This window comes from Rhea pennata, chromosome 4 (assembly GCF_028389875.1).
Source record: "Rhea pennata isolate bPtePen1 chromosome 4, bPtePen1.pri, whole genome shotgun sequence".
Classification (NCBI taxonomy): Eukaryota; Metazoa; Chordata; class Aves; order Rheiformes; family Rheidae; genus Rhea; species Rhea pennata.
In genome coordinates, this window is record NC_084666.1 from 41,139,336 (window position 1) to 41,155,870 (window position 16,535).

General features: G+C 38.5%; 1 protein-coding gene across 7 annotated transcripts in view; it reads right to left on the reverse strand.

Moving 5' to 3' along the window:
* The window catches only part of PALLD (palladin, cytoskeletal associated protein), a 211,971-nt gene that overhangs the window by 57,413 nt on the left and 138,023 nt on the right, over nucleotides 1-16,535 (reverse strand). Inside the window, exon 1 of one of the 7 annotated variants that reach the window (XM_062573801.1) lies at nucleotides 14,091-14,185. The exons of 5 other annotated variants lie outside the window; for them this stretch is intronic. The gene's annotated coding sequence lies outside the window, so the exon portion shown is untranslated. Of the gene's footprint in view, nucleotides 1-14,090; nucleotides 14,186-16,535 lie in introns of those variants that run through there. One more of the 7 variants, XM_062573802.1, reaches the window with a different exon arrangement.

The window sequence follows — 16,535 nt, forward strand, 5'->3', positions numbered from 1 at the left end:
CTGGCACGGAATTTTACTGAGAGCATAATTCATCTAGGCACTGTCACATACAAAAATGTATTTACCACAGTACAAAAAGTCAGAGGAGGTCATTTAGTCCTCTGCATTTTCCAAAAAAGCTGAAGAGAAGTTCACAGAGTGGCTCTCACTGCTTTTAGTGGCAACTGTGTAGCATATAATCTTTGAAAATTTACAGTAAACATTGCCATGTTTATATCTGTGATAGGAAAGAAAATGCAAATCCACTATAGGTATGCAGTCAATAAATGCAAGATACAGTACATCAAATACCACCAAGAATGCTCACATTCAGGAATCATGTGGTCTTAGAACACTATTTTCTATGTCCCATTTACTTAGTAAGATATCTCTAAATACTTCTATGTGACCTTTCCTGTCCTTTTACATACAGTTGTGATGGCACAACAGTTTGGGGATCCTCACAGCAGACTAAGTGAATTAAAAGTTGAAAGTAACTCTGGATATGATTATGCTTTTTTTAAACTTAGATCAGTTCACTGCTTCAGATTAAAGAGCAGCGATGCAAAGGGTTTCGCTGGTGCAACAGAGGCGGGTGCTTGTCCGGGAACAACCTGAGCGCCGGACCTTCCAAAGCTGCCATTGGGAGGGAACGCCTCATCTGCAAGGCAGGGTTGGTGAAACTACATGTTTAGCTTACTATAGTGGAGGATAAGCAAAAACTTCTCTATCCACTTTATTTCTCAATGACACCATCCAAAGACTTTTATGTTTTAATACATGCACATAGGAATTCTCACTTTTAATCAAATAGCCCTAAAATTCCTGCAGTCCTTAATGTAAATAAAGCCAAAGAGTTGCAATAGAGAGAAGTGACTTTAAACTAGTTACAGTGCACAAGTAAATTTCACCTCCATCACTGGTCTTGTCTGAAAATTTCAAACAGAGAATATTTGTGCAGCATTAACAAACTCTCTCCAAGTAGTCGCCTTCATTTCACTAAAACTGATAATGTTTAGCTTAAGGCTTGATAGTCAGAATGACAAAGATATAAATAGCAATATTCATATCTGGTGTACTTTTCGATCAGAGAGTGAACTGGCTCCTTACTAAATAATTCAGTTTTCTTCATTATAAAACTATGTGTAGAATCATTAGCATCACTCAATACTCATTTTTTAAAATATCATTTTTTCAGCAATTCCAATTAATGCCCTGACCTCCTTTTCAGAAAAGGGAAAACAGAGGAAGTTAAATTAACCTCAAAATACAGATTTACATAACACAGTAGCTGTATTTATCTAACATAAATCAAATTTAAGTTATGATAAAATTTAACCGAAGCCTGTTGATCACTGGATAACACAATTCCTGCTAAGTAAGTTGTTACAATTCTCAGTTAAATCTTCAGTATTGTCCTATATTTCATTGTCATTTTGGAAGCAGAGAAAACATCTGTCAAAATGAGCTTTAATGGAAAAACTTCAGCTGAGAGTCTCTCTTACTCATCTATCCTAGCCCTATAATTATGCAAGTTAGACTACTATATATAGCAACCAGAAGAGGAACTGATATACTAGCTGGCCACATACACATCGTATCTGTCATCTTTTTGCTTTATCATAGGGGAAAAAAAACCAAATTGCAATAGTTTTCCAAGCTTGTGTAAATGAACGCAGGCATTTAAACTGGTCGCCTATCGGTTCAGGCACACAGACATGCCACTGAAACTAATGGGAGCAACGGTCATTAGCAGCCCTGATAATCAGGCATTCAATGTATGAACCTAACTTCATTCAAAGTCAAAAATTTAAAAGTAAATATCATCAATATGATATAAGAATTTGTTTCAAAATTTAGTTTCTGCTTTTGGAATAAGTTTTTCAGGTGAATTAAGCATCTCAGTAATTTGCCTTCATTAGAATGGCATGGAAACACTTGGAGATGCAAAGGTTTCATATCCAGATTCCCAGATAAGTCTAATCAGTAGTGTTAAAAAAAAAAGGAAAAGAAAAAAAAAAAGAAAAAGATAAATGGCTGTTTAGCATTTGGTAGTATGAGTGAAATGAGTCAATCTCAGCTCTATTCTCATAAAAGTTGCTACAAAATCTAAGAATATCACCATCGATCTCAAACTTTATGAGCAGATCTAAGTAGTGAAGACATACAACCTCTTACCCCTGTAAGATGCCCCTGTTCGTTAGACAGCTTGGGAAAGGTTCTGTGGGTGTTCTCTCTGTTTCCTGGGTGTCACATTGGAGACTTTTACAAGTCTTAACTAAATACTCTGATCCCAGGGAATGCTTATTGTGGCATACAAATCCAGGTAACTTAAATAACAGTGAGGAATGACATTTGCTGCTTCAAAAAAAGTAATAGAAAAATGTTCCCAGTGAACAGTGTGGCAGAAGTCACACTGTCTTCAGCTGAACTTTGAGCTATAAATAAAATATAGTATTAATTCTCTGTGTTCTTAACAAAGTGCCTTTGTGCTGAAACTAGAAAAGCCTACCATCGTTACAGAACATAAAGACATATAGAGCGTTTTTCCAGTTTACTACCTGAACTTACACTGCTGATTATAGATGAAAGGGAGAGATGGGAAAGAAAGATACCAAGAACAAAACAATGGGGAAAAAATCACTTTAGCTATTGAAGATACAGCTTCATTATCTGTGGAACAAGAAGACATTGCTATAACATTTGTTTCTCATTAGCTGCACATATGCCGTAAAGCAGGAATATTTCATGGCATATTTTGCAGACAGCCTCTTCCAGTTGCATAGCCCGGACAGTCTGCAGGATCTGTGGCACATTCCAATAGCCCACGTGTCTGGCATCTCTCTCAGAAGAAACCAGGGACTCTGGTCTTGTTTCAAAGTGCACTGGCACTTGAGACTCAGCACTATGGCATTGTAGTATGTTTGCTGTATATAATGTAGTCAATGACAATGATATCAGAAAAATGTTAGAATATAGCCTAGTTTGCTCTTCTAAAAAAATGAGGTTTTTTTTATTATTATTTATTCATTTATACTCTTGCTCTGGAGGACTCCCCTCCAGTCTTCAAGTTTTGTTAAAGTCTTTGATATGGAATTTCGTATTATTAGCTAATTCATCATGGAGCACACACACACAAGCACAATTTTCTCAATGGTAAGCTTTTTGCTAAATGACTAAGGAAAAGACCATAATATGCAACGTGCAGAGATCCGTGGATGTGTTTAATAGTTCCATTTCCAGTATCATTAATATACTTTTAGCATCTGTCATAGCTCCCATCGTGTGAAGTTCTTGCTTTATTACTGCTATTCAATGACTTCTGTCTCAGCTTAAGAAAAACTACGATAGTAGTAACTCAGCCTACTACGTAGAATTGTAGAAAAATAATAAATTTGTATTAAACATGAATTGTGCCTTGCAAAACTGGCACAAGAACACTGAAAGCCAAAATAAATTAAATCTTGAGAAAGATCAGACAATGAGGCTTAAGACGAACTTCTGCCACTGTCAGGTGAATAGTTTAAGATGTCTAGATACACTATATAAATCAGAACATATCTCCTTCAAATGGATATTACTTAATATAATCTAGTTGGTTGTGGCTTAACAATCACTTGCATTTATTTTCTGTAGTATCTTTAGCCCTCTGTACTACAATCTAGAAATACTAGTGGGTTTCTCCTTTATTTTGGACTAGGAAACTGGTGATAAAAGAATCAGTTGGGCTTATCTGAAAAGCAATTATACCAGAATAGATGCTCCCACACAATAAGTGTGTACTTATGCGTACATGCTTGTTCTAGAGCAGAAGCATCCAAGTTTAGAAATAACGAGGCATAGCTAACTAAACATTTTCCAGAGACAAACTGTTACAATTTTGCATTATCCCCGGCCATAGCCTGACCCGACAAAGACGTGCATGTGAATACAATGTACAGCATCACTATTTCTCAGTACGGGTGACAACCAGAAGGCCAGTGCATTAATTCATCAGCAACAGTAAATGTAATACTAATTTTACTGGGGAAAAGAGATCCAGAAGAGGCACTTACTCATGTCTTATATAAATCTCAATAATTAGTACCTCAGAAAAGAAAGATTTGATTAGAAAGACAATTATTACAGATTCTTTGGCAACATACACTATTATTCTAGCAAAACTACTAATATTTTCTGAACGGGCATTGAAATGGTTTCATTAAACCAAAAGCATGAGTTTTCTTTCTTTCTTTCTTTCTTTCTTTTTTTTAAACACATGCCCTTGGCCCCACACCATGTCAATCTGCACATCAGCGTGCAATATTTGAATGACAGGAATTTGAAAAATGCAAGATAACATATGGGGAAAATATTATGTACAATCAGTAAGTCATATGACAACTGATGAATTTAGACCTGAATGGATACATATGAGAGCATCCAAGGACAACTCTGAAATACTGAACACCGATTACGGCAATACATTTTTCATGTGTCTGACAGCTTCCAAAAAGCCCTTACTGTGAAGCTACTTTTCATCATTAAATTGTTCATACCCCTTACACAGAATCTTACAATTACTTTTAGCAACTATGAAACACATACAAAACCTTTTTTTCACCCCCAATCTTTGCCAGTGGTTTTAGTAAAAACCCTTTATTTTCCAATACTAAGCGCAATTAATTGAGAAACTAATCGAATTAGTAGCTTCCTTCCTTTTTAAGCAACTCATATCAAAGACAATTTAATCCAAAACAGTGGACAAACTACAACAAAAATCTTGAGGAACTTGAGGTAATCAGAGGAAATATTTGAGAATAATCTCAACAACCAATAACAAAGATTAACATCAGTATCTTAGGAAGCTTGACAGCAGATTTTTGTGATTCTTATTTGCAAAACATGTGAATAGTACTTTTCTAATTATGGAAATTAAAAAAAAAGACACCTGTGCCTCAGATAGAGAGCAATATAAGACAGAAAGAACTTGTCTCAGAGATGAAATTCTTTGCAAGTCCATAATTAAATAATACTTAATGTGCTTATGGGTTAAGGAAAATGTCTCTCTGGCATCACTGATGGTCTTTACGATAGATAAGAATCTCCCAAACATCACAATTTCAACTCTAATTAGTCAATCCTGTATTACTCTGCATAACCAACTCTGCACTGCCAGCAGTGGTATATTTTACAGATATACCAAACTTTTTGGAAAAAGAGGGGATACTTAATAAAATATTTCAGATCACTTTTGTATGCTCATATGAATTCTCTCAAAGAAAAAGAACAAAACTCACCCACACTCATCACACACAAAACTCATCCACTTCAGACCAACTTCCCATATAAATGCATTCTAATTCTATTCTGCTCTGCTCTTTATCAATGAGCTTGTTACTTTAAATATTAACACCACATGCAGTTCCTCTAATTCAGTACACATCCAAGAATTCACTCAGTAAACAGGGCATGACTTTTGCATTTGTTGGCATTAATGCTTAAAACACAAGCATCTATCTTGCTAATCCATAAAAGGACATAATGTGACTGCTGTTTCTTATTTGCAAACTGATAATTAGCCTTACTGGCATACAAAGCTCTTGTAATTCATTGTAACAACTGTCTCTAGGTCACGCCTCTTCTCTAGTTACAATTTACCAGAAAGCCCTAAGTTTGTAACCATCAGGAATGCTAAATTTAAAGTTACAGAAATACTCTAAAGTAGCCTTCACAAACGGTCAAAGTGAAAATGAAGTAATAGTCTTGCTTGGCAGTTTGTAGGAGGAGTAGATGCAGTTATAGGAGGATCAAAACAGAAGTATTTTGTTGCCTTTCACTAAAAACAACATGCTAACTCTACCATTAAAAATATTAATACTTTTTCTGAACTGAATATTTCACCACTCCTAAAAACAAAGAGCCGTGCCCATAGATAATAACCAAATCCTTGTATGAAGTGTAGAACAGCCTGCTCAAGACTTGCACAGCAAAAGAACCTGAAACTGATTTATAATGGGTTGGTAAACACCTTGGTTTATTACTGCCGTCTGTAGCAGAACAGCCACACGCGCCTGTGTGTTTCTGGGATCCACATTTCTTGATACTTCAGCAAATCTGCAGAATTCCACAATCATTTGCTTGTGATCCAAAAAACGACAGTGCAGTATTACAGAGCAGCCAGATACAATGAACCTTAGACAGGCAATAGCAAAACCCAGGACATTTTAAATAACAGCTTACGTTCCAGAAAGCGTTGTTTCTTTCCTTAAAGGATTTCCCGGAGTTGAAGGCAGGTCAGTGATCCTGGGCTAACCATGATGCATGCGGTCAGGGCTGAGCTTCACCACCCTGGGAACGATTCCCTGATATACCAGCATGCGACGCCTTGCGACAGGAAGGCAAGAAGATGCCTGCAGTATGTCACATCTAGGGCTCCCCACAAGGCTGATCTGCTGCTTTCAGCTAATTGTCACAGGCAGCCATATGGCTGGGAGGACAGTAAGGAAAAGATGGTGCAGAGATCCTGATTTTTGAGTGCACTGCTCATTTTTCTGGATATTTTTATATGATTCAGATAAATGCCATTATTCAATTTTCAGAGTATTAATTGGCTTGCACTCTTGCTCTCTTTTTTGCCAGCTATTAAGATGACCACTACATTTTGAAGGGATGGGGGACACAAGAACCTGGGCCTTCCGAACCAGTAATACTATTTTTGTTTCTAACATTTCCAAAACACTTCAGGATACTCTATTTTTAGGACTATAGACAACAACAGAACTAACCTCACAGTCAGCAGCTGGAAGTTCATCCTTTGTTTTGGAAAATGTTGACATATCATTTTGGTTTTATATTAATATGCACTATTTTTTCTTTCTTTTTATGTAGGCAAATACACAGAAATGTATTCACATTGTACAACTTATGCAGTTGTTCATATGTAAAAGTAGATTTTAAATTTGTCTTTTTTTACTGCCTGAAAGCTCTATGTCCTAGGAGCACAAATATTCCTGAAATGCAACTGATGTTAAAATGCCTTTTTTTTTTTTTTTTTTTTTTTAAGGGAAAGAAGTTGTTTTAGAGGATGTTTCTAATACAAAGCAGAAAATGGAAGTAACTGTTTTGCAGAAATTCCTGATGAACAACTTAAGAAAATGTTAAGCATTTAATAACCTTAAAATCTCTAGTAAAAACACCAAAAGCCCCTGAAGATAAAAGAATGGAAACCACATGTAACATCCGGGAGATTCACAAGACAGCATAATGTACTTTCACTATAGCTCCTTCCATAGTCTCACTTCATAAATTGGATTCCATATGTCTTCAGAAACTGATAGGAGGAGGTGTCTCTCTTTTTTACCTTGTATTTAGATCTCTAAATTTTTACAAAAATAGGAAATGAAGATTCCCTAGAACATAGCCAAAGAGTATGGCAAACTAGTGCCTGGAAAAATAGGCAACAAATGTTATACATGAAAGAATAAAGGTGATTTGGTTCCAGATACTGAATTTGGGCATATGAATACTACAATGCACATGTGAAAACTGTAAGATAGCTTTAGAAACTAAAAACAGCTAAAATTTGGCCATGTCAGATGAGCAAACACTTATTGGTGAAAAATAATACACAGAAGTCTCTGACTCTTCACTGAAAATGATTTCTATTTTGTAGAGCAAAATACGTAGTCTGTTGGCTTGATGGTAGAGCAATTACTTGATGAATACTTGAGAAGCCCAGACATCCTTTTCATGGAAATACGTGAAAGATATTTGTAACTATGCATCAACACCCTCTGGCAGCATCCAGCAGTGTTATCAACATCCCTTTTAAACCTTCTTTACATAATTTTGGTTTAGGCTTCTCAGATTTGTACAGAAGTAAATGGCATCATCTTGCAAAAAACAAACTCGCTCTCAGGATGGTAGTATCAAGTAACTGATGCTTTCAGTTAGCCCCCCTAAAAATTTTAACGGGAAACAGAAATCATATCCACAAATAGACAGTGCATAAAGAAAATCCCATCCACAAAATATCATGACTGCCTCTGAGTTTTTCAAAGCCCCACTTGTACTAAAAAATTCACTAGATTGTTGGTCACTGTGTAATACAGCCATAAATCAGGGTGCCCTCCTGAAACCTTCAAACACAGAAAACAAAGGCTTTATATTTCAGAGCCAAAATAAGTACAGTGAGGTGGGCTGGAAGAAATACAGCACCACTGGGTTTCTGTGTAAGGAAACACTCCTTTAATTTGTGCAGAAATTTCTACGTTGCCTTGGTGAATCTGCTCTGTTAGCCAAGGCTGGACTTATTAAAACTGTTTTGCACTTTAATAGCTGCTTTAAACAAATCATCCCCATGAGTCAGATACAGATTTTTACTGATGCTCTGTATGGACATATACACACACACACACACTCACACACAGTTACATACATATGCACAGAGAAATAGTATCTCCTCTCACAAAGAAAAAGATATAAAAGACATATCTTCTCTCATAAAAAAAACGCACTACGTACTTTTTTAAAGTTAGACACAGGCATTTTATATACCATCCATATGTACACATGCACATGGTCTTTGAACGAGGACTGAAAGTAACAATTTAGTTTCTAGTGACTACTTTCAAACTATGATTCAGCCTACAATGAATTCCACTATGGAGTAAAAATTTAAAAAGACAACAAAATCCAACAACAAGAAGAACGTAATGATCATTTTTTAAGGAATAGCTCTTCCAAACATGAGTAAGGTGCAAAAACGCGCAGGAGTAAGCCCAACTTAAAGCCTGGCCTAAAAACAGCAGGTTGGCTCCCCTGAGAGAAGCTGCTGTAACACATGCAGGTCTTGATTTAAAACAGATTTCTGCATTCAGTGTGGCTGGAGAACTGGGGTCACACTTTTTAAATAATTTTGTAGCAGAAGAATCACAAAGAAGCGAAATATTCCGTAACCTTTCTCTATTCACCAGAGCCTAAGCAGGAACTCATTATGAAGTTTCTCCAGACCACTAGATACTGCCTGGATCCAATTTTTGCTCTCTGAAGTAGATTCTTCTTCACTGTAAGAGAGGACTACTTGTTAAATTTCAATTTAAAAATTAAACCCCGCTAAAAGAATCTTCATCTAAATTCTGTATTTTATGCAAAGTTCAGTCATTTTCTTGTAAATGCAAAGAATAAAACAGTCCTGCCTAAGACCATAAAAGCAAGGAGTTAAATACTGATGTTGTACACTTAATTCCCTATGTTGTCCCATATTTATGTGTGTGCTTCTGACACAGTGTTGCATTAATAAGTACAGTAGCATACAAGATGAGTGTACCATCTTTCATTCTGAGTTTCATGTGTTTTGTTGGTTGATATAAATGTTAACATTACTAAAACAGATTTTTGTATGTTAATCTATTTTTACATTTCAGCCTGGAAAAAAAAATGTAATGATGTTGCCAGTGAAAACCAAAAAATCCTTTCCTGTACATTTCTGCTGGCTGACACATCATGTCTGCAAATAAGTGCCTTTCTAGAGAAAGACTTTTCATTACACAAAACCACCAGGATGAAACATGTGCCACGTTATGAACATTTATCAAAAATTTGGATGCTTTGGCAACGCATTATTGCGGCTCTTTATACAGACTTAACTCTTCAACTAATTAACTCTTTTATATTTTTAAGGCTGAAGTATGAACTCAAGCTGACATTGTCATTTCCTGTTTGAAATATTCTATCCTGAATCATAAGAAAATAAGATTCATTTCTTCACTCTTACATTTTAGAACAGCACATGTAATATAGACCATATTCTGAAACTGCTGACAAGCCCAACCCTGAGCCCATTCTGGAGTGGTGGTGAAGAGAAGTATCTTCTGGAGACGTGAAGGAGCTGCAACAAAACTCCCCAGCCTCAGAAAAATGCACTGAAAAGAACTGGAAGGACTTCTGGATAATTGCTACCAAAGGATAGTTTAGGCTATAAGTTGGCCTATAAGTTTATCTAAGCTAAGCAAAGATTTTGCATTCAGATCATCCCTGAAGATATTCTCAAAACTGTGGCAAACAAACTCAGTTGCTGTGTGGCTCATCTCATGCTGGTGTCCCAGACAGAGAAAGGCCTAGTAATAAATCGAGCACTCTCTATTTCTTTTTTTAAAATAAACACGGTATTTTTTAAAAAAAACTTTTCCCTTTGTGGAAAGTGAAAGTGCTGGGGAGCGCCATACAAAATACACCAGCTAAAATCACTCTCTGCTTCAATAAAGGAAGTACAAACTTCCCATCTTGGCAAGGGCTAAAACATCTCAAGCGGATGGGAGAATGACCACGATAAATGTCTAGACAGTACCATAGAAGAAAAATACTTCCTATTCTTTTTTTTATTCATATGCTAATCCAGAAAGTATATTTCAGATACGTGAAAAGAATAGCCTTAATTATTGGTTGTTCTTCCATGGTAATGAAGGTGGCATAGAAAGTAGGTTTTTTGTTTGTTTGTTTGTTTGTTTGTTTTAAGTTATAGAAAATCCAGCATGTTAAATGATATGTGAAGCTCAAGCGACTTACAGTCAAAAAAGATTCTCCTTTTCATTTTTCTATAGATTAAAAGGTTAGAATGAGCCTTGAGCATATTATAACTTGGTTAATAATTAGTTTGTATTCTTCCTAATTCTTCCAGATTGATGTATTATCACCATGAAATCATTGCTTGGTATTGCAATTGTGGAGCTTCACTCCAAAGGGAACTTTATTACATAATCTAGCACTAAAATTCTATCTGTTAAAAATATGGGAATATTGCCAAGATGGAAGATGATACATGAATACAAAATTCCATAGGCACATTTTGATTAAAGAATATTCCAAAGATGAAAAATTTCCAGCCAATGGTTATGTTATCAAGAACATATGGGACTATCAGATAATCAATATGCTACATATTACCCTGATTTTTTTCAATAGGAAAATAAGCATCTTGGAGCCACCAATTTTTCTCAGATCAGTAAAGATCCAGTAAGTCCCTAAATATTAAAACACTCCTTTTTTGAAGAGTGAACAGCAAACGAACACAAGGCATTTCATAAAGAAATTATATAGGTAAATGTAGGCATGCTTATCTTTCAGACAGCTTCTTCTCATTGCACCCTGTGTATTTCTTTTATCTACACATTTTCATTTTGGAAACTCATATTTTAGAAGTAAAGGTCTCTTTCTTCACATCTTTCAGGTTTAGTGCCCACAATTACTCATAATCTACAGGAAACAGTGCTTTACACACTGAGAAAATCTAAATATATGACATCACACTGATTGATGCTCTGCTCTCAGGACTACAGACCCACATTAATGTTAGCATGAATAAAATCACAAAAAGCTACTTTGAATAGAGTTTGTTGAGGAATGCATTTGAAGAATACAATAACTTCCCTTCAAATAAATGATTTTACAGATCAGTTTAGTTTGCCCAGCTGAGAACCACTTAACTTTAAATAAGAAGAGCCTCTGAGCCATCATTTCAGAGCAGAATGTAAGTAGATATAAAGTCAATACAGGAGAGAAAGACGGAATTCTTTATTTCACGGGGCTGATCAGCATCCCTCAGGTCAGCTCCAGCTAGACTGCTCCCTTTGTCTTCTGATACCCAGAGCCCAACAGCTGAGCATTACTCGTCAAATTTACTGCTGGGTCCTCACAGACACGGAGGCTTACAGTTTTAACATAGCTGTTAGAAACTGCTGTTGCAGTCATACGGACCAAAGCGGATCACAAAACTGGGACCTCACTCCTGCTTCGGGAGAGGCTGGGCTATCCTGCCCTACACAACTCTCCCCTAAGCTCAAAAAAATTCTCCAGTGCAGAGCAGAGAATATAGAGCTGTTTTCTTTCACTTGCAGCTGTAGCTCTTCTATGCTGTCTGAACTAAGCAATAATCGCTATAGAGCACAACTTTGCAAAGTCTTACATGTTCCAGTGATCATAGCGTCTCTGCAAAGAGAAACAGGAGGCTCTTCCTAGTCTAAAATAAAAGATTCAGTGCACAAGAGCTCAGCAAGATGAGTGTGGCCAAAACAATACATATAGCTGTTCTGCTCTTACGAAGAAAGAGAAATGGAAAAACAATTTGAGCATAATAGAGAATTTTCTAGGACTTCATTAAGTACGAGAGCATAAAATATATATTCTAACCCTAGTGCTTTTTAATGGTATGCTGATACTTCCAGTTGCTTGTTGTTACTTAAGGCAAACTTTAAAATTTGCACAAGAGTTTTTAACTGAAAAAATAAATGCCTGGTCCTCATAAAGCTACAAGAAAAGCTATGCCACACATTTCTACCAACTGCTAATAAACGATTACCACACATCTATCATTCTGATCTTAGGAAAACTTTTATAATGTCACATTCCAGTATAGGGTAACTCCTGGCAAATCCCAACTTTGTGATAAATGATTTCTGCCATCATTCTCAAAGATGAGAGAAATGTTGTTTTTATGCAAATGAGACACTATAATTCCAACAAAACCTACCTGCACATTTCTAAGAGTTTCAGAAGATGTAGTCTGTATATGTCCTACCTAATCTTCCTTGTTCTTTTATTCAGATTCTCATCCCTCTATCCTACCTTTTCCCACAGCGTTTCTCCTTCTGTCCAGAAAAATTAGTACCGGGGTATTATTTCATGGACAGATCTTTCAGGATTCCTTGCCCACTAAAAGCAAGACACAGCAGAATTTCTCTTAGAATCCTGTTCTCCAAGAATTTGACCCCTTTTCATAGTCAAATGTTTTACATACAATCAATGGACAAGGGCTGAGAGTCACTGAACTTTTTACGTATTTTTTCCATCCTCCTGTTATCAGTTATGTATCTTAATCCTTCTATGTCTGGTATGTACTGTGAATCACAGACCAGCTCTGGATGTCAGTGCTGGATGCCTGGAAACTGTTGGGCTTCCATAAGAACATCATCATAGCCTTTTCCCCATCCCAGAACTCCAGTGGGTTTTGGTGTGCACAGGCTTGTTAGTGGACATATTATTTTCCATATAATACATCCTATGGAGTTCCTATCAGAGAGACAGGTCTGTTCCCAGGAATTGTGGTTCCAGTTCAATACAACCACAGAATACTGTGGAAAAACACTTTCTTGACCTCAAAACCTAATGAAACAGAATGTGTCCACTTCTGTTTTTAGATGTATGCTCTGCAGTGCCATATTCCTTAATGTAAGGCTGATCCAAATGTTCCAAGAGCAGCCGTTGGTTTCTCTTTGATGGCCAATGCATACCTCCACTTTCCAAGTTTCTGTAAACACATCATTATAAGGAAGGCCAGTCTTACTTTTCCCAGCCTTCTTTCTAATTATGTGCCGACTGCCAGGAAACTTTCACGGTTTTCTTTTTTTTTTTTTTCCTTTTTTTTTTTTTTTTTTGCCTTTACTACTAAAATTTAAACAGATGTCTGCCACAGACCTAAAAAGAAATAAATAAAAAACGCACAGAAACTACTTTGGAGGTTTTTCTTAGTTGTGAAGTTACTAAGTAACACTAAATTCCTTTCAACACTCAATTATAAACATTCGACAAAAAAAGTCAGCACGAGTACATCAGTGCTGACTCTCCAGATACGTCTTCCTCACAGACTAACGAACTCCACACCACAAACAAAAAGGTTCAATTTTGTTTTATTTTTGGTAGCAAGCCACAGAAAGTTTTCGAAAACACTAAATTGCCTGCTCCTGGCCAACTCCCTTTTCACCCACGAGGATCCCCGGGTTCCTACAAAGCAAGCTGCCGAAGCACTCATTTTACTGCGGGGTCACAGTCACTAACAAGTGGTTGAGCAAGGCTTCAGCTACCCAGATTCACACAGCTGCATCCCAACCGTATTTGGAAACGCTAAGCAGATGCCAGAGCCGGCAAATAAAGCGCATCAGCGAAACGCAAATGCAGTTGCAGACGACGTGGCGAACTCCTGTTAAAAGGAGGAAAGAGCAGAAGGGCTTGAAAGCGCCGCGGGCAGCACGATGCGATTGCAGCGCGGCGGCATTTGCTCTCCGGCTTTGCGTTCGCCCCCGAGGAGGAGGAGAGCCCGTCAGGGCCCGGCACCCACGCGCGCCGCGCCGCCTTACCTTGGCGGCGTCCACGGCGCCAGGCAGGTCTCGGGCGGCCGAGCGCGGGGCCCGCGGGCGGCGGCGGCGCGGAGCGGGGCGGCGCGGCCGCAGGTACCCCGCGCTATAAAGGCAGGCGGGGAGGCAGGCGCGGAGGCTGGGCTCGGCGCGGCAGCACCCGCGCCGTGACTCACGGAGCCGGCGCGTCCCACCCCGGCAGCTTCACGTTAAGAGTCCCGGAGGCGGCCCGCGAGGCGCGGGGGGCGGGCCCCGGCCGCCGCGCACGGCCCCGGCCCGCGGCCCGCGGCGCCGGCGAGGCGCAGCTCCCGCGCGGCCCGGCCCGGCCCCCACCCCCGGGCCGCGGCCGCCGCCGCGAGGGCTGCACCCGCCTCCGCGAGACGGGGCAGGGGCACTTCCACCAAGTCAGACCAAGAGCTGCCCGGGAGAGCAAAGGGAACACCCCAGATTCTGTGGCACGGCCGCGCAGCAGCCCCCGAGCTTTGCCGCTAGAGTTTTTTGCCGCTAGAACTTTCCTGCGTGGAAACGTTTCCAAGGTTCCCTAACCCTTTCGTCTGTACGACAGAACGGGCAGGGCACCCCCATATTTTAATGTACGAGCACGGAAGTTTATTCTTGTAAACTTCTTAATACAGGGGTCTCTTTTAAAATAATACTTCTACCGCTACTCACTACTCATCACTTACTACTCATCACTATCAAGTCCCTGTCTTTTCAAATTAAACTGAATTTAGAATTTTCTCAGAAGGTCCGTATTGCTCTATTGTGCACTTTGGACATTAGTTCCATAAATGATCTCCTGTGTCTTGACCTGTCCAAGGACAGTATTGTTACCCAAACTAGTTATCTGCAACAGTATCAGAGTTCAGAGAACACTTACTGCAAGTTACAAACTTCATGCTGTTTTGCATCATGCGAAAAAAAAGCAAAAATTGCATTATGCAAAAAATCATGTGAATCTATCGGTGCCAAATACACAGTCTACTGCATACAGGCCCATAGAGTATACATGTGTATACCCATATATACACAACATATACATATATTACTACCGTATATTCCACTAAGAGCATCATGTGGATGCAGATACTTTTTCCATAAGGAGAAGAAAAATGAAAAATAGATTTTTGCTCTTGCTTCATACCCTTCCTATTATAATCAGTTTGGACTGGATCCAACGCTTTCTTACAGATTACATGGCAACTTCAGTTTTATAAGAAAGCATAGAACAAGCCTTAACATCAGCAACACATCTTTTTAAAACAAGACACACAAACTCAAACAACGCATCTAAAAAACCTGTATTCTCAAACTCATGCCTAATCCACAGTGGTGATGTGGGTATTGCTTGAATATTTTGCAATGTGCGACAAAAAAAAAGTGTATAAACATGCTGCTACATACCTCAACAGTATTAAATATCTCAGGCACTTGGTTAAGAGGTTTTAGGGCAGTTGAAAGTAAGGGTGTTCCCCATCCTTTTTTCAGATCCACTTTCCCATCAGTGTGTTATGAACCATAGCCCAGCTCTGGATGCCTGAAATCTGTTGAGCTTCTACAGGAGTATCATCATACCTACTTTTCTCCAACTACTGCGAACCCACAAGATGGGAGAGATCTTTACCTGCAAAACTTAATTTGAAGGTGGACCACGCAGAAGAAGGTGGCACTGAAACTTCCCCTGCTTAGTCCAACACTGTTGCCCCTTCACCAACTAGGTAAAAGAGAGGGGGAAAATAAAGCATCTCCAGCTGCTGGAACAGCAAATCACATGCCAGAGCTGGGAAATGCCAACTGTCCCTCTCTTTCCAATTCAACTACATGACTAGGGGAAGAAGCATGGTAGCTCATACACATAGTATGAATATAGTGCAAATATAAAAAGAGCATCACTCATCACTAATCAGGTCTCCATGTGATCTTGGGTAAGTATTCTGTTTGAAGACAGCATTTTATCTGACAAGCAGAACACAATTCAGCCAATAATGGCTGCAGAGAGCCTGACACATTTAACAAAGAACTGACTAAGCTGCTGCTACAAAAGCCCTATTACAGAAGAACACTAACTGGACTTTAAGTCCCCTCATTTTATCTTCTCATCTGTATTTGCTTATAGTAGTCCTCAGCTCAGGACACCTGCTTCACTGTGACTCCACAAACAGAACTGGGCATGCGAAGTGAAAACGAAGCTCGACTTACTGGGAACAAAATACAAAGCACAAACAGCCAAAGAAAAAGGAACCAAAACATATGCTTGACTTAAAACTTAGCATGATCTGTAATTCTTTCCTATAAACAACTTAGTCTATCATCACAGATGCATGAACATTTCCATAGTTTAAGTAATTTCCAACTATATGTAAAGAATGCCTTGGACACTAAATTGGAGGGAATTTATTTACCTACAATGATACAACTGCATACAGTTACAATGAAGTCCTAAGCGAT